Below are 16,400 nucleotides of genomic sequence, written 5' to 3'. Positions count from 1 at the left end.
TGTTATACCTGGGCACAGTGATTATGAAGCCTAAAACCACACAGAGAGAGGGAGCTCATTTTCTACTACCTATTTCTGTTTTTCTTATTTATATTCCCATTTACCTGTCTCCTCCTTCTAGATTAAAAAACATATAGGAAAGGAAGTGCCTTTTAAGTCTATGGGGCCTATGTATCAAAGGTCTTGCAGACCTGATCCGACAGTGCGGATCAGGTCCGCAAGACCTCGCTGAATGCGGAGAGCAATACGCTCTACGTATTCAGCATTGCACCAGCAGCTCACAAGAGCTGCTGGTGCAACGATGCCCTCTGCAGACTCGCGGCCAATCGGCCGCCAGCAGGGAGGTGTCAATCAACCCGATCATACTCGATCGGGTTGAATTGTGGCAATTCCTGTCCGCCTGCTTAGAGCAGGCGGACAGGGTTATGGAGCAGCCATAACTGCTGTTTCTGGCAAGTCTGAAGACTCGCCAGAAACACGGGCCCACAAGCTCAATACGGAGCTTGATAAATGGGCCTCTAAGTCTTTTGGCACCTTTAAGAAGTAGGGGTGCTAAAAAAATTGCTGATGGTCCCAGCAGCCCCATAGGACTACTACTGACATAAAATGCAACTGGGTTATGTTATGGGTGCACATGGCAAAACTGTGAAGTGTCCTATCAGGGTAATGGTGAGCAGATATATTCCAGTTAATGTAACAATATCTTGTACTGGAGCTGCAAGCACGAGCAGGAGGCAGCAGACAGATGTTTTTCTAGACACCTGTTCCTGCAGGTTAGAAGCTCACGCAAGCAAGACAAGGTCAGAGATAGAGAAGGCAGCAAGACCAAGCAACCAGCCAAAGTTAGATTACAGGCTGCAAGAACCAAGTTCACAATAGATACTTTTGAAACAGAACTTATTTCCAAGCACAGGCACAGAAGGATCACTAATTCACAGATTTCAATAAGTGCAATAGTTCCAACCACATAATAAGTAAAATGGGTCAAAATACAAATAAATGAGACAACATTTCAAGCTAAGTAATTAATTGTGTCAGAGTCCAAGGCAAATTGTCAAGGTGGAGGGTATCTATAACTGCCCTTGGCTGCTACTCTGTATATGGAATAGTAACCTTCACCAAATGAGGGCATCACACAGAATTAGGCCCAGGAGGGAAAAGATTACTTTTCTTTGGGTCAGATTATCTAAAACTTGTAATAATATAGTCATGTTGTAAAACTATGTTTAATAATTTGTAAGTATATGTGGCTTATTAGTAGACTTTTCTGTGTGATGTGAGGGTTCCCTTCTATTTGTGGAATGACCCATAATGCAGTCTTGCCATGTGCAGCAAGGGTTAGCATAACTGGCATACACTGTATATAACTGTAAGCTACAATACGCAATCCACCTGATGTGAGAAATGCAAATCACCAATGTCACGGGGAGGGTGTTGCAAAAGGCTGCTAGAGGGTGGAGCAGTCAGTCCTGCAGTCAGTGTGGCCTTCCTGGCAGGGAGACTTCTGCACCACTCTAGTGGACAGGATCTTTAGTGAAGACCTGTGGGTCACAGCCTGCAGTGATGTTAGCTCAGGCAGACAAAACGATAAGAGCCCATTCATCTCAGTGACACAGCCGAAACTTGTATCCCAGGAAGCCTGTTTTATTGAGGGAACAGCAAAGGTATAAATTATGCTTCTTATCTCACACAAGGTGCGATAGAACAATAAAAACTCACCTTTCTTAGACACTGTACAATTTGCGGCCCAAAAAAATAGAATTAATAAATTGTAACCAATTAGCAGCCTGATGGTAAGCCGCCCAATAGCAGACTGTCCACTGCAGCAGTTCATGATTGGTCAGTAACTTGACTATTAAATGGCTAAAAATAACCAATCAAATGAATGTCTTTCAGCCAATTAGCTCCTACTATCCCTGCTAACATTTTTTTCAACACACATTGTACTATTTCCTTTCCCTTTTAAAAACTTACCCCTTGCAAGTTGTTAGAGGAAAGGTATAGATGGTCCTCTCTCACTGCACATGTAAGTTTACTGTCAATAAAATGGGGGACAACTACATTTTGCCAAATAGATAACGCCTTCACTTCTTCGTGTATATTTTATAAATGTTTCCATTTTCAGCTGAAAAAATGTAGCTCTCTCTAAAATGATTCCTTGCTTTGCACAGTTTGCACAGGTAATAACTTGGATCTCCACAAGGTCTTGTTAACTAGTTTTCATTAATGGGATGCATAAAATGACTATTTTATTTCTAATGTTTGCCACCCTTCTAGCCAAAATACAGTATACATTTTAATTTTCCCCCGAGAATGAAGATTAACAACGGAGAATATTGATATTTTGAATAAAAAGTAACTACAACTTTCCACTTGTACAATAGTGGGCTTTAACAATTCCTCACAATGTAAATCATGTATTTGTGTATTTGCCAGTAATAAAAACTATTGAGCGGCTTCAATGTTGCAAACATGTAAGTTCTCACTGTAAAGAACAGGAAGTAAACTCTAAGGGGCCGATTTATGAAAGTGCGAGCGGACATGATACGATGTAACATATCATGTCCGCCTCACATTGATAAATCATTATTATCATTGCACATGTAGTTCTTGTGAACTGCTTGTGCAATGCCGCCCCCTGCAGATTTGCAGCCAATTGGCCGCTAGCAGGGGGTGTCAATCAGCCCGATCGTATAGGATCGGGCGGATTGATGTTCGCAGCCTCAGAGCAGGCGGACAAGTTATGGAGCAGCAGTCTTTAGACCGCTGCTTCATAACTGCTGTTTCCGGCGAGCCTGAAGGCTCGTGCGGAAACAGGGGCATCAAGCTCCATTCGGAGCTTGATAATTCGGCCCCTCTATCCTGTACTGTGAAAGAGAATATAGTTTTGAGACATTAGTAGTTCCAGGGGTGAAAATCAAACAATTATGCAAATTATGCATGCTGTTGACATTCACATTCATTAGCAAGGTTTTCAACAAGTTCTAAGCTAGCGAGGGGCCTATGCTTTCCTAAAGAAGCCAAATCGCAGATTGTCTGATGAAACGGCCACAGAGCATAACGGCCGAGAAACGCGTTGTATTGCTCCTAATAAATGTTAATTTTTAATCCCAATACATCTTATCCTGCTGTCACTGTTTTAAACTATTACGTTCATTATTTTGGCAGTATTCTGAAGCTACACGAACTGTTTGTTATAAACACGGAAACGACTCACACACGCTGTGTGTTTGAAGAGTCTCTCTGCTTGCGAAGCTGAACAATTGGACTGCAGACGTCTAATCAACGCACACACGCTGTGTGCAGAGGAATCCCCTCTATTTGCAGCATTCACGAACACCTGAACACCCGTCCTACGTGTACAACATACAGGACAGATCCCCCAGCGTACTGACTACTGTTAAAGGTCAGCCTGCTCGTATGCACTACTTGTGAGTGCCAACTCGTTTGTGAGTACCTTTCTTATGTTGCCGCTATTTCTCTGCTCCTGATTTTCCAGTACGATATCACACTATTAGGCACTCTCTCTCTCCTGTTTGCATACTTTAGATCATCCGACTCACCACCGGTTTTGGAGAGGAGCAGCCTTAACCCTGCAGAATGGTTCAGTGACTACACTAACTTTTAATACTCTTTCCAAGATTGACCTAATTGGCAGTAGTTTTACAGAACCTTTTTCCTGTTTCACTCTGACTTCAGACTTTTTATTCAATTGTTTTTTCTTATTTTTTCTTGGATTTATCTAACTGTATTGTTTTTTCACATTTACACATGGTATTAATATCATAGCATTAGAAATGTTGTTGTCTAGAGAGAGAACGTACTATATACTCCTCTGTACTGGTTGGATACAGTTCAGTTAGCACTTCATGGTCACAATATTCTACGGTTATTAGATATTTTGTCTTTATTTAGCACCAATAAGTACTAGTGCACTTTTACATTACCATACTTACATTATTATATGTACTTTTAGGTTTTATCTCCTCTTTTTTTGTATTTTTTTTTGTATTTTATTATTTATCCAACACTACTACACCTGTCATAGTGCACACACTTGCCTAGCACGTTAATACCAACTGGACTAGTTTGTCCCCAAACACTTTTGTATTAATTTTCTTTATTTGGGTTGACAAATAACCAATTTAGCGCACCCTATTGTATGCTCCCTTGCATACTTATCTAACGCGGTAAGGAAAAGCCCACTTTTTTTAGAACATTTCACCTGTCAGAACATTGTTAGACTGGTGAGACGGAAATAAACGTTTCTCATTGGACATATCTATCCTTTGATCATCAGGCCCTTTAAGTTTAAACTCTTAAAGGGATACTATATTCCTTTTTCTTTTTTTTACATGTTTATCACAATTTCATTCTTTTTTAAGAGTTTTGGTGTGATCCCCCTTTCCATTGTCCTTTTCTTCAGCTTGCAATGACTGTCACATACAATAGTAAATGCTATGTAAATGGTTTACACGTAGAACAAGTGAGTGGCAGTAAATGTGCACATGTAACTGGGACACTATTCATGTTCAGGAGTAAAGAATTTACACAGTGGCCCGTACTTACATATGTGGATGTGGCAAAAACTCAGAGCAGGCGGACAGGTTATGAAGCAGCGGTCTTTGTGACCGCTGCTTCATAACTGCTGTTTCTGGAGAGCCTGCAGGCTTGCCAGAAACACGGGGCATCAAGCTCCATTCGGATCTTGATACATATGCCCCCATGTGTGTAATGCCAGATGAGGCGCCCCTCCCACTTGGGGTTTGGCCAGGGCTTCGTCAGATAGCTGTCAGAGAGCCTAAACGGCTCTTTCTCCTGTTAAGTGTGATCAGTCCACGGGTCATCATTACTTCTGGGATATTAACTCCTCCCCAACAGGAAGTGCAAGAGGATCACCCAAGCAGAGCTGCTATATAGCTCCTCCCCTCTACGTCACACCCAGTCATTCTCTTGCACCCAACTAATAGATAGGATGTGTGAGAGGACTGTGGTGATTTTACTTAGTTTTTATAACTTCAATCAAAAGTTTGTTATTTTAAAACAGCACCGGAGTGTGTTGTTCCTTCTCAGGGAGAATTTGAAGAAGAATCTACCTGAGTTTTTTCTGTATGATTTTAACCGGAGTAGTTAAGATCATGTTGCTGTTCTCGGCCATCTGAGGAGTGAGGTAAACTTCAGATCAGGGGACAGCGGGCAGGTTCACCTGCAAAGAGGTATGTAGCAGCATATTATTTTCTGAGAATGGAATTGACTAGAAAATACTGCAAATACCTATATAAAGTAAGTTCAGCCTTAAATGCAGTAGTAGCAACTGGTATCAGGCTGTCATGTATGTATATTTTCACTTCAGTATTCTGGGGAATGGCATTTCACTGAAATAATACTGTTTACATAAAACTTTAGCCTATTTTGCAGTTAAAACGGCTTGCAGCAGGCTTTTTATGACAAATACATTTATTGATGTTAAACGTTTTTTGCTGGCATGTGAAATCGTTTATATTTCTGAGGTACTGGGTGAAAACTTATTTGGGCATTAGTTTTATCCACTTGGCGGGCATTTTGTTTGATTTATGACAGTTTACAGTTTGGCGCTTTTACTACGCATCAGAAATTCAGTCACAAGTCTGTTCTTCTTCCCTGCATGATCCGGTTCGTCTCTAACAGAGCTCAGGGGTCTTCAAAAGTTATTTTGAGGGAGGTAATCACTCACAGCAGACCTGTGAGATTGTGCTTGACTGTGATAAAAAACTTTACATTCTGTACTTTTTTTCTGCTATTAAAGGGCTAGTTATCTATTACTAATGGGAGCAATCCTTTGCTAAAATTGTATTTTTACTGAGAAAAGAGTTTGTTTTTTCATAAAATTATCTGTTTTATTGTACTCAACTGTCATATCCTTCTGTGCTTCTTAAAGGCACAGTGCGTTTTTGCATACTATTTATAAAAGTGAATTGAAAAGTATTCCCAAGTTTGCTGGTCATTTGCTAGTGTGTTAAACATGTCTGACTCAGAGGAATATCTCTGTGCTATATGTGCTAAAGCCAAAGTGGAGCCCAATAGAAATTTATGTACTAATTGTATTGATGCTACTTTAAATAAAAGTCAATCTGTACAAATTGAACAGCTTTCACCAGACAACGAGAGGAAAGTTATGCCGTCTAACTCCCCTCACGTGTCAGTACCTGCATCTCCCACTCGGGGGGTGCGTGATATTGTAACGCCGGGTACTTCAGGGCGGCCATTACAAATCACATTGCAGGACATGGCTAATGTTATGACTGAGGTTTTGTCAAAATTGCCAGAACTTAGAGGGAAGCGGGACCACTCTGGGGTGAGAACAGAGTGCGCTGATAATACTAGGGCCATGTCAGATACTGGGTCACAGTATGCGGAACATGAGGACGGAGAGCTTCAATCTGCAGGTGACGGTTCTGATCCCATTAGAGTGGATTCAGACATTTCTAATTTTAAGTTTAAGCTTGAAAACCTCCGCGTACTGTTAGGGGAGGTATTAGCGGCTCTGAATGATTGTAACACCGTTGCAATTCCAGAGAAATTATGTAGGCTGGATAGATACTATGCGGTACCGGCGAGTACTGACGTATTTCCTATACCTAAGAGGCTTACAGAGATAATTACTAAGGAGTGGGATAGGCCCGGTGTGCCCTTGTTCAACAAGGTTTTATATTACAACCTCTTGCATGTATTGCGTCTGTCACGGCCGCATCAGCCTTTTGGTCCGAGTCCCTGGAAGAGACTCTTGACTCAATAACTATAGAGGAAATTTCAAACAAGCTTAAAACAATTAAGCTAGCTAATTCATTTGTTTCAGATGCCGTTGTACATTTAACTAAACTTACGGCTAAGAATTCCGGATTCGCCATTCAGGCACGCAGAGCACTGTGGCTAAAATCCTGGTCAGCTGATGTTACTTCTAAATCTAAGTTACTCAACATACCTTTCAAAGGGCAGACCTTATTCGGGCCCGGTTTGAAGGAAATTATCGCTGACATTACAGGAGGTAAAGGCCACGCCCTGCCTCAAGACAGAGCCAAGCCGAAGGCTAGACAGTCTAATTTTCGTTCCTTTCGTAATTTCAAGACAGGAGCAGCATCAACTTCCTCTGCACCAAAACAGGAAGGAGCTGTTGCTCGCTACAGACAAGGCTGGAGACCTAACCAGTCCTGGAACAAGGGCAAGCAGGCCAGAAAACCTGCTGCTGCCCCTAAGACAGCATGAATTGAGGGCCCCCGATCCGGGACCGGATCTAGTGGGGGGCAGACTTTCTCTCTTCGCCCAGGCTTGGGCAAGAGATGTCCAGGATCCCTGGGCGTTAGAGATCATATCTCAGGGATATCTTCTGGACTTCAAATCCTCTCCCCCAAAAGGGAGATTCCATCTGTCAAGGTTGTCAACAAACCAAATAAAGAAAGAGGCATTTCTACGCTGTGTACAAGATCTTTTATTAATGGGTGTGATCCATCCGGTTCCGCGGTCGGAACACGGACAGGGGTTTTACTCAAATCTGTTTGTGGTTCCCAAGAAAGAAGGAACCTTCAGACCAATCTTGGATTTAAAGATCCTAAACAAATTCCTAAGAGTTCCATCGTTCAAAATGGAAACTATTCGGACAATCCTACCCATGATCCAAAAGGGTCAGTACATGACCACAGTGGATTTAAAGGATGCTTACCTTCACATACCGATTCACAGAGATCATTTCCGGTATCTAAGGTTTGCCTTCCTAGACAGGCATTACCAGTTTGTAGCTCTTCTATTCGGGTTGGCTATGGCTCCAAGAATCTTCACAAAGGTTCTGGGGGCTCTTCTGGCGGTACTAAGACCGCGAGGAATCTCGGTAGCTCCATACCTAGACGACATTCTGATTCAAGCTTCAAGCTTTCAAACTGCCAAGTCTCATACAGAGTTTGTACTGGCATTTCTAAGATCGCATGGGTGGAAGGTAAACGAAAAGAAGAGTCCTCTCGTTCCACTCACAACAGTTCCCTTCTTGGGGACTCTTATAGATTCTGTAGAAATGAAGATTTACCTGACAGAAGACAGGTTAACAAAACTTCAAAACGCCTGCCGTGTCCTTCATTCCATTCAACACCCGTCAGTGGCTCAATGTATGGAGGTGATCGGCTTAATGGTAGCGGCAATGGACATAGTCCCCTTTGCACGCCTACACCTCAGACCGCTGCAATTGTGCATGCTAAGTCAGTGGAATGGGGATTACTCAGACTTGTCCCCCACTCTGAATCTGGATCAAGAGACCAGAAATTCTCTTCTGTGGTGGCTTTCTCGGCCACATCTGTCCAAGGGGATGCCATTCAGCAGGCCAAATTGGAAAACAGCCTGTTAGGTTGGGGCGCTGTCTGGAATTCCCTGAAGGCTCAGGGATCATGGACTCAGGAGGAGAGTCTCCTGCCAATAAACATTCTGGAATTGAGAGCAGTTCTCAATGCCCTTCTGGCTTGGCCCCAGTTAACAACTCGGGGGTTCATCAGATTTCAGTCGGACAACATCACGACTGTAGCTTACATCAACCATCAAGGAGGAACAAGAAGCTCCCTAGCGATTATGGAAGTATCAAAGATAATTCGTTGGGCAGAGTCTCACTCTTGCCATCTCTCAGCAATCCACATTCCGGGAGTGGAGAACTGGGAGGCGGATTTCCTAAGTCGTCAGACTTTTCATCCGGGGGAGTGGGAACTTCATCCGGAGGTCTTTGCCCAAATACTTCGACGTTGGGTCAAACCAGAGATAGATCTCATGGCGTCTCGACAGAACGCCAAGCTTCCTCGTTACGGGTCCAGATCCAGGGATCCGGGAGCGGCCCTAGTAGATGCTTTGACAGCACCTTGGACCTTCGGGAGAGCTTATGTGTTTCCACCCTTTCCGATGCTTCCTCGATTGATCGCCAGAATCAAACAGGAGAGAGCATCAGTAATTCTAATAGCGCCTGCGTGGCCTCGCAGGACCTGGTATGCAGATCTAGTGGACATGTCATCCTGTCCACCTTGGTCTCTGCCTCTGAGACAGGACCTTCTGATTCAGGGTCCTTTCAAACATCAAAATCTAATTTCTCTGAAGCTGACTGCCTGGAGATTGAACGCTTGATTTTATCAAAGCGTGGATTCTCTGAGTCAGTAATTGATACCCTGATACAGGCTAGGAAACCTGTTACCAGAAAGATTTATCATAAAATATGGCGTAAATACCTGTATTGGTGCGAATCCAAAGGTTACTCTTGGAGTAAGGTTAGGATTCCTAGAATATTGTCTTTTCTACAAGAGGGTTTAGAAAAGGGTTTATCCGCTAGTTCTTTAAAGGGACAGATCTCAGCTCTGTCCATTTTGTTACACAAACGTCTGTCAGAAGTTCCAGACGTTCAGGCTTTTTGTCAGGCTTTGGCCAGGATTAAGCCTGTGTTTAAAACTGTTGCTCCGCCATGGAGTTTAAACCTTGTTCTTAACGTTTTACAGGGCGTTCCGTTTGAACCCCTTCATTCCGTTGATATAAAATTGTTATCTTGGAAAGTTCTATTTTTAATGGCTATTTCCTCGGCTCGAAGAGTCTCTGAGTTATCAGCCTTACATTGTGATTCTCCTTATCTGATTTTTCACTCGGATAAGGTAGTTCTGCGTACTAAACCTGGGTTCTTACCTAAGGTAGTCACTAACAGGAATATCAATCAGGAGATTGTTGTTCCATCCTTGTGTCCTAATCCTTCCTCAAAGAAGGAACGACTTCTGCACAATCTAGATGTAGTTTGTGCCCTAAAATTTTATTTACAGGCAACTAAAGATTTTCGACAAACATCTTCCCTGTTTGTCGTTTACTCTGGTCAGAGGAGAGGTCAAAAAGCTTCGGCTACCTCTCTCTCTTTTTGGCTTCGTAGCATAATACGTTTAGCCTATGAGACTGCTGGACAGCAGCCTCCTGAAAGAATTACAGCTCATTCCACTAGAGCTGTGGCTTCCACTTGGGCCTTTAAGAATGAGGCCTCTGTTGAACAGATTTGCAAGGCTGCAACTTGGTCTTCGCTTCATACTTTTTCCAAATTTTACAAATTTGACACTTTTGCTTCTTCGGAGGCTATTTTTGGGAGAAAGGTTCTTCAGGCAGTGGTTCCTTCTGTATAAAGATCCTGCCTATCCCTCCCGTCATCCGTGTACTTTTGCTTTGGTATTGGTATCCCAGAAGTAATGATGACCCGTGGACTGATCACACTTAACAGGAGAAAACATAATTTATGCTTACCTGATAAATTCCTTTCTCCTGTAGTGTGATCAGTCCACGGCCCGCCCTGTTTTTTATGGCAGGTCTAAATTTTTAAATTATACTCCAGTCACCACTGCACCCTTTAGCTTCTCCTTTCTCGTTGGTTCTTGGTCGAATGACTGGGTGTGACGTAGAGGGGAGGAGCTATATAGCAGCTCTGCTTGGGTGATCCTCTTGCACTTCCTGTTGGGGAGGAGTTAATATCCCAGAAGTAATGATGACCCGTGGACTGATCACACTACAGGAGAAAGGAATTTATCAGGTAAGCATAAATTATGTTTTTACATCATCCATTCGCATTTAAATTACGCTTACTTAAAGCTATATCACATTCTAATTGGTGATTATAAACAAATTTAGAATATATGTAAAATGGACTAGTTACGTGGAAAGAGGCAGCGGCATAGCAACAACATAATTTATAGCAAAAATAAATTAATCTAGATTGTTACATTTACAACTTTCTAATTTACTCCTATTATCATTTTTTCTTCGCTCTCTTGCTATCTTTATTTAAAAAGCAGGAATGTGATGCATAGGAGCCGGACCATTTTTGGTTGAGAACCTGGGTTATGCTTGCTTAATGGTGGGTAAATTTCAGCCTCCATTAAGCAATCGCTATCCATGGTGCTGAACCTAAAATGGGCTGGCTGCTAAGATTTACATTACTGCTTTTAAAATAAAGATAGCAAGAGAACGAAGAAAAATTGATAACAGGAGTAAATTAGAAAGTTGCTTAAAATGTCATGCTGAATCATAAAAGAAAAAAATTGGGTTCAGTGTCCCTTTAACTGTTTTGCGAAAATAAAAAGTAGCACAAAACACATCAAACATAAATTTCAAAGTATAGTTACACTCATAATAACACTATCTATTAAAAATTATTAGAAAAAAATATTGCACACAAAAGTTATAAACGGCACCAAACGATACACAAACAGCACCTTTTTCCCTTTGTTTTCTGTTTTTTGTTGCCAGTGGAACAGAGGAGACTGCTTTCCTCTCCAGTATTCAAATGTTGTAATAATCCACAGCACCAAATATTATAAACAAACCTTAGAAATTTATTCTGGTAAGTACAAACAAATGCAACGTTTCGGGAACAGTTCCCTTAATCATGCATAAAATCAACAGGTGTGCATTGAGCCTTTATAAAGGGAAACTTTAACCCTTCCTACACTCATCAAGATTACACACAAAAGTTATAAGGGCTCAAAGATATGAGGTCTCAGGTGTTAGAAAATAAAAGGCATGCTAATGGATTTAACATTAAGATACATACATATACATCCAGGGGTCAAGTCCATCAAGAATGCATGGGCACTATTTTTGCAGGTGGAACTAAGTTTCCCCTGGACAGAGAACAGAAACGCTTCAATAAACACTGCTGCCACTGGTGGGAGAAGCTGAAGCATAGCCTGGTTAGAGGGATAGTGAGATCCTCTAGTAATGGCAGTAACATTTCCTACAATACACTAAATGAAAGTCTGTCAGTGGTCCTGCTGTGTGATCACCCTGCACTGTGTGGAACACATGGTGCTTGCATTTCTGTGTGGCTTGCTCTGGGGTTATTCCTCTCCACTCCACAGAAATAGGACTATTGCCCCTTAAGTGGGTGAGACTCTGTGACAGAGGAGGAATCTGGAGTTGCTGTCAGACACAGAGGTCTTAGCTCGCCCTGGAAAGGAAGGAGAAGGGAGGAAGCAGGGTGTTAGGATCTGAAGCTAAGCTGGCTATGCACCATGTGAGTTAAAAACAAAGTATGGACACCCTGGATCTTGACATTAAACAAAATGCATCCATGTGTGTCTAGTTTAGTTATTTTAAAGTGGTATAAAAAAAGTTCAATGCTTCACCAAATAAAAAAATGTGCTCATCAAGGAGGGATGAGTCATGTATGCTGGAATGAGGTTTGCAAGGGATATACAAGTGTACACACAAAGGAAAATAGTTATTGTAATTAAAGGTGTTTGCAAAACATCTTGCGGTAGGATAAGCCCAAATATTGTAAACACCAATAGTATGTGCAGTCTATCTATGTTGGTGTTTGTATGACTATCAATTTATGGTGAGAAGGCCAGTTTCTCTGCAGAATGCTGACCTGTACAAGATAATGTATTTGCTGCAGATTCAACCTTACCAATTTCATCCCAAAGTGCAACGTGACCAGTTTTGCTTTCATAATTACTGCGCCCTCATACACTTTGCCTTTGTTACTTGGTTCACATTTACATGGTATACGTATAATAGTAAAAGAAAATGACACCCAGATGCCTTGTGACCATAACTTTACTTTAAAAAGGGACAGTCAAGTCCAAAAAAAACTTTCATGTTTCAAATAGGGCATGTAATTTTAAACAACTTTCCAATTTACTTTTATCACCAATTTTGCTTTGTTCTCTTGGTATTCTTAGTTGAAAACTAAACCTAGGAGGTTCATATGCTAATTTCCTAGACCTTGAATGCCGCCTCTAATCTAAATGCATTTTTATAGTTTTTCACCACTAGAGGGCATTAGTTCACGTGTTTCATATAGATAACATTGAGCTCATGTACGTTAATTTACCATGGAGACTGTTCTGATTGGCTAAACTGCAAGTCTGTCAAAAGAACTGAAATAAGGGGGCAGTCTGCTGAAGCTTAGATACAAGGTAATTACAGAGGTAAAACCTGTATAATTATAACTGTGTTGGTTATGCAAAACTGGGGAATTGGTAATTAAGGGATTATCTATCTTTTAAAACAACAAAAAATCTGGTGTTGACTGTCCCTTTAAATCACATTATCTATGTTTTTTACTGCAGAGTGAGTGCACACACAAACCTTATCAAGATCATGATATCAGATGTTTACATTACAGAGCCTTACACATCCTGGGAGCCAAGGAGTAACATCTCCTAAAATTATTCAGCATCATCTATATACAAGCGTCCCTTCATGTGTTCTAAAAAGTGTGTGTCTGGCTTCTCAGTATTCAGTATCAGTTGAATCAGTATCAATTGAATCCTAAATTACAAATAAAAATTTCCCCCCTGCCACGTAAAAACGTGCATGGACAATATAGACATCAGCAATCCCAATCCATCTGACCATAATTTACTGAATAAACATTGACCGTAAAATGTAAACAATGGCCTCTAGTTATCAAGCCGTCTATTTACCTGCCTTTGCCGGCCCCAATACGCCACCTAAGCTCGCCTCGCATCGCCGCCGCGGACCTGAATACGTTCGCCAAAGTTATCAAAAAAGCTGTCAAAAAGCCGCGCACCAAGTACGGGGCGATGAGCAGCGGACTGTGATAGTTATCACTCATCCAATCTCGCTGCTCTTCGGCTTTTTCCCAGCTTTATTGATAAGCTGTCACTAAGCACCCACACTAAACTACACTGTTATACCCCCTATACCGGCGCCCCCGGACCCCCCCCGCAACTAAATAAAGTTATTAACCCCTAAACCGCCGCTCCTAGACCCCGCCACAACTATAATAAATGTATTAACCCCTAAACCGCCGCTCCCGGACCCCGCCGCCACCTACATAATACCTTTTAACCCCTATCCTGCCCCCCCTATACCGCCGCCACCTATAATAAATTTATTAACCCCTATCCTGCGGATCCCGGACCCCACCGCAACAAAATAAATTGTTTAACCCCTAAACCGCCGCTCCCGGACCCCGCCGCCACCTATATTAAACTTATTAACCCCTAATCTGCCCCCGCTACACCGTCGCCACCTATAATACATTTATCAACCCCTATCCTGCCCCCCCTACACCGCCGCAACCTATAATAAAATTATTAACCCCTAAACCTAAGTCTAACACTAACATCCCCCTATCTTAAATATTAATTAAATAAATCTAAATAAATATTACTCTTATTAAATTAATTATTCCTATTTAAAATTAAATACTTACCTATAAAATAAACCCTAATATAGCTACAATATTACTAATAATTATATTGTAGCTATTTTAGGATTTATTTTTATTTTACAGGCAAATTTAAATTTATTTTAACTAGGTACAATAGCTATTATATAATTATTAACTATTTAATAGCTACCTAGATAAAATAAAGTCAAATTTGCCTGTTAAATAAAAACTAACCTAAGTTTCAATTACACCTAACACTACACTATCATTAAATAAATTATTCCTATTTAAAACTAAATACCTGTAAAATAAACCACCCTAATATAGCTACAATGTAATTAATAATTACATTGTAGCTATTTTAGGATTTATATTTATTTTACAGGTAACTTTGTATTTATTTTAACTAGGTACAATAGCTATTAAATAGTTATTAACTATTTAATAGCTACCTAGTTAAAATAAGTACAAAATTACCTGTAAAATAAATCCTAACCTAAGTTACAATTAAACCTAACACTACACTATCATTAAATAAATTAAATTAATTAACTACAAGTAGCTACAATTAAATACAATTAAATAAACTAAATAAAGTACAAAAAAAATTAAAAAAACTAAGTTACAAAAAATAAAAAAATATTACAAGATTTTTAAGCTAATTACACCTAATCTAAGCCCCCTAATAAAATAACAAAGCCCCCCAAAATAAAAAAATGCCCTAACCTATTCTAAATTACAAAAGTTAACAGCTCTATTACCAGCCCTTAAAAGGGCCTTTTGCGGGGCATGCCCCAAAGTATTCAGCTCTTTTGCATGTAAAAAAAAATACAACCCCCCCCAACATTAAAACCCACCACCCACATACCCCTACTCTAACCCACCCAAACCCCCCTTAAAAAATTCTAACACTAACCCCCTGAAGATCTCCCTACCTTGAGTCATATTCAGCCAGCCGACCATCGATGGAGCAGAAGAGGACATCTGCAGCGGCCAAAGTCATCATCCAAGGGGCGCTGAAGAGGTCTTCCATCCGATAGAAGTCTTCATCCATGCGGCATCTTCAATCTTCATCCATCCGGAGCGGAGCCTTCTTCAAACGAGCCGACGCGGAGCCATCCTCTTCCAACGACACCTACCCGACGAATGGATATTCCTTTAAAGGGACATTATACACTTATTTTTTCTTTGCATAAATGTTTTGTAGATGATCTATTAATATAGCCCATAACGTTTTTGTTTTAAAAAAATGTATAGTTTTGCTTATTTTTAAATAACATTGCTCTGATTTTCAAACTCCTAACCAAGCCCCAAAATTTTATGAGAATACTGTCAGCTACCTTCTCCAGTTTGCTCCTGTTTGTGTAAAGGGTCTTTTCATATGCAAACGAAGGGGGAGGTGGGAGTGTCTTATTTCCCACTTGCAGTGGGCTTTCCAGCTACCTTTTCAACAGATCTAAACTGACAGCTTGTAAGTTTTTAAACAGTTTTATACTGGATTTTTATATCAGTATCTGTGCATCTTATTCTTTATAGTAGTGTCTATTACATGCAGTTATATGAAAATGAGTGTATACTGTCCCTTTAAGTGACGTCATCCAAGACGGCGTCCCTCGAATTCCGATTGGCTGATAGGATTCTATCAGCCAATCGGAACAGCCAATAGAATGCAAGTTCAATCTGATTGGCTGATTGGATCAGCCAATCGGATTGAACTTGAATCTGATTGGCTGATTGCATCAGCCAATCAGATTTTTCCTACCTTAATTCCGATTGGCTGATAGAATCCTATCAGCCAATCAGAATTCGAGGGACACCATCTTGGATGACGTCACTTAAAGGAATATCCATTCGTCGGGTAGGCGTCGTTGGAAGAGGATGGCTCCGCGTCGGCTCGTTTGAAGAAGGCTCCGCTCAGTTCTGGATGGATGAAGATTGAAGAAGCCACATGGATGAAGACTTCTATCGGATGGAAGACCTCTTCAGCGCCCCTTGGATGATGACTTCGGCCGCTGCGGATGTCCTCTTCTGTTCCATCGGTGGTCGGCTGGCTGAAGACGACTCAAGGTAGGGAGATCTTCAGGGGGTTAGTGTTAGGTTTTTTTAAGGGGGGTTTGGGTGGGTTAGAGTAGGGGTATGTGGGTGGTGGGTTTTAATGTTGGGGGGGTTGTATTTTTTTTACATGCAAAAGAGCTGAATACTTTGGGGCATGACCCGCAAAAGGCCCTTTTAAGGG

This window comes from Bombina bombina, chromosome 8 (genome assembly GCF_027579735.1).
Source record: "Bombina bombina isolate aBomBom1 chromosome 8, aBomBom1.pri, whole genome shotgun sequence".
NCBI classification, from domain to species: Eukaryota; Metazoa; Chordata; class Amphibia; order Anura; family Bombinatoridae; genus Bombina; species Bombina bombina.
The sequence above is the reverse complement of the archived record's forward strand: the minus strand, read 5'-3'. Positions refer to the sequence as shown.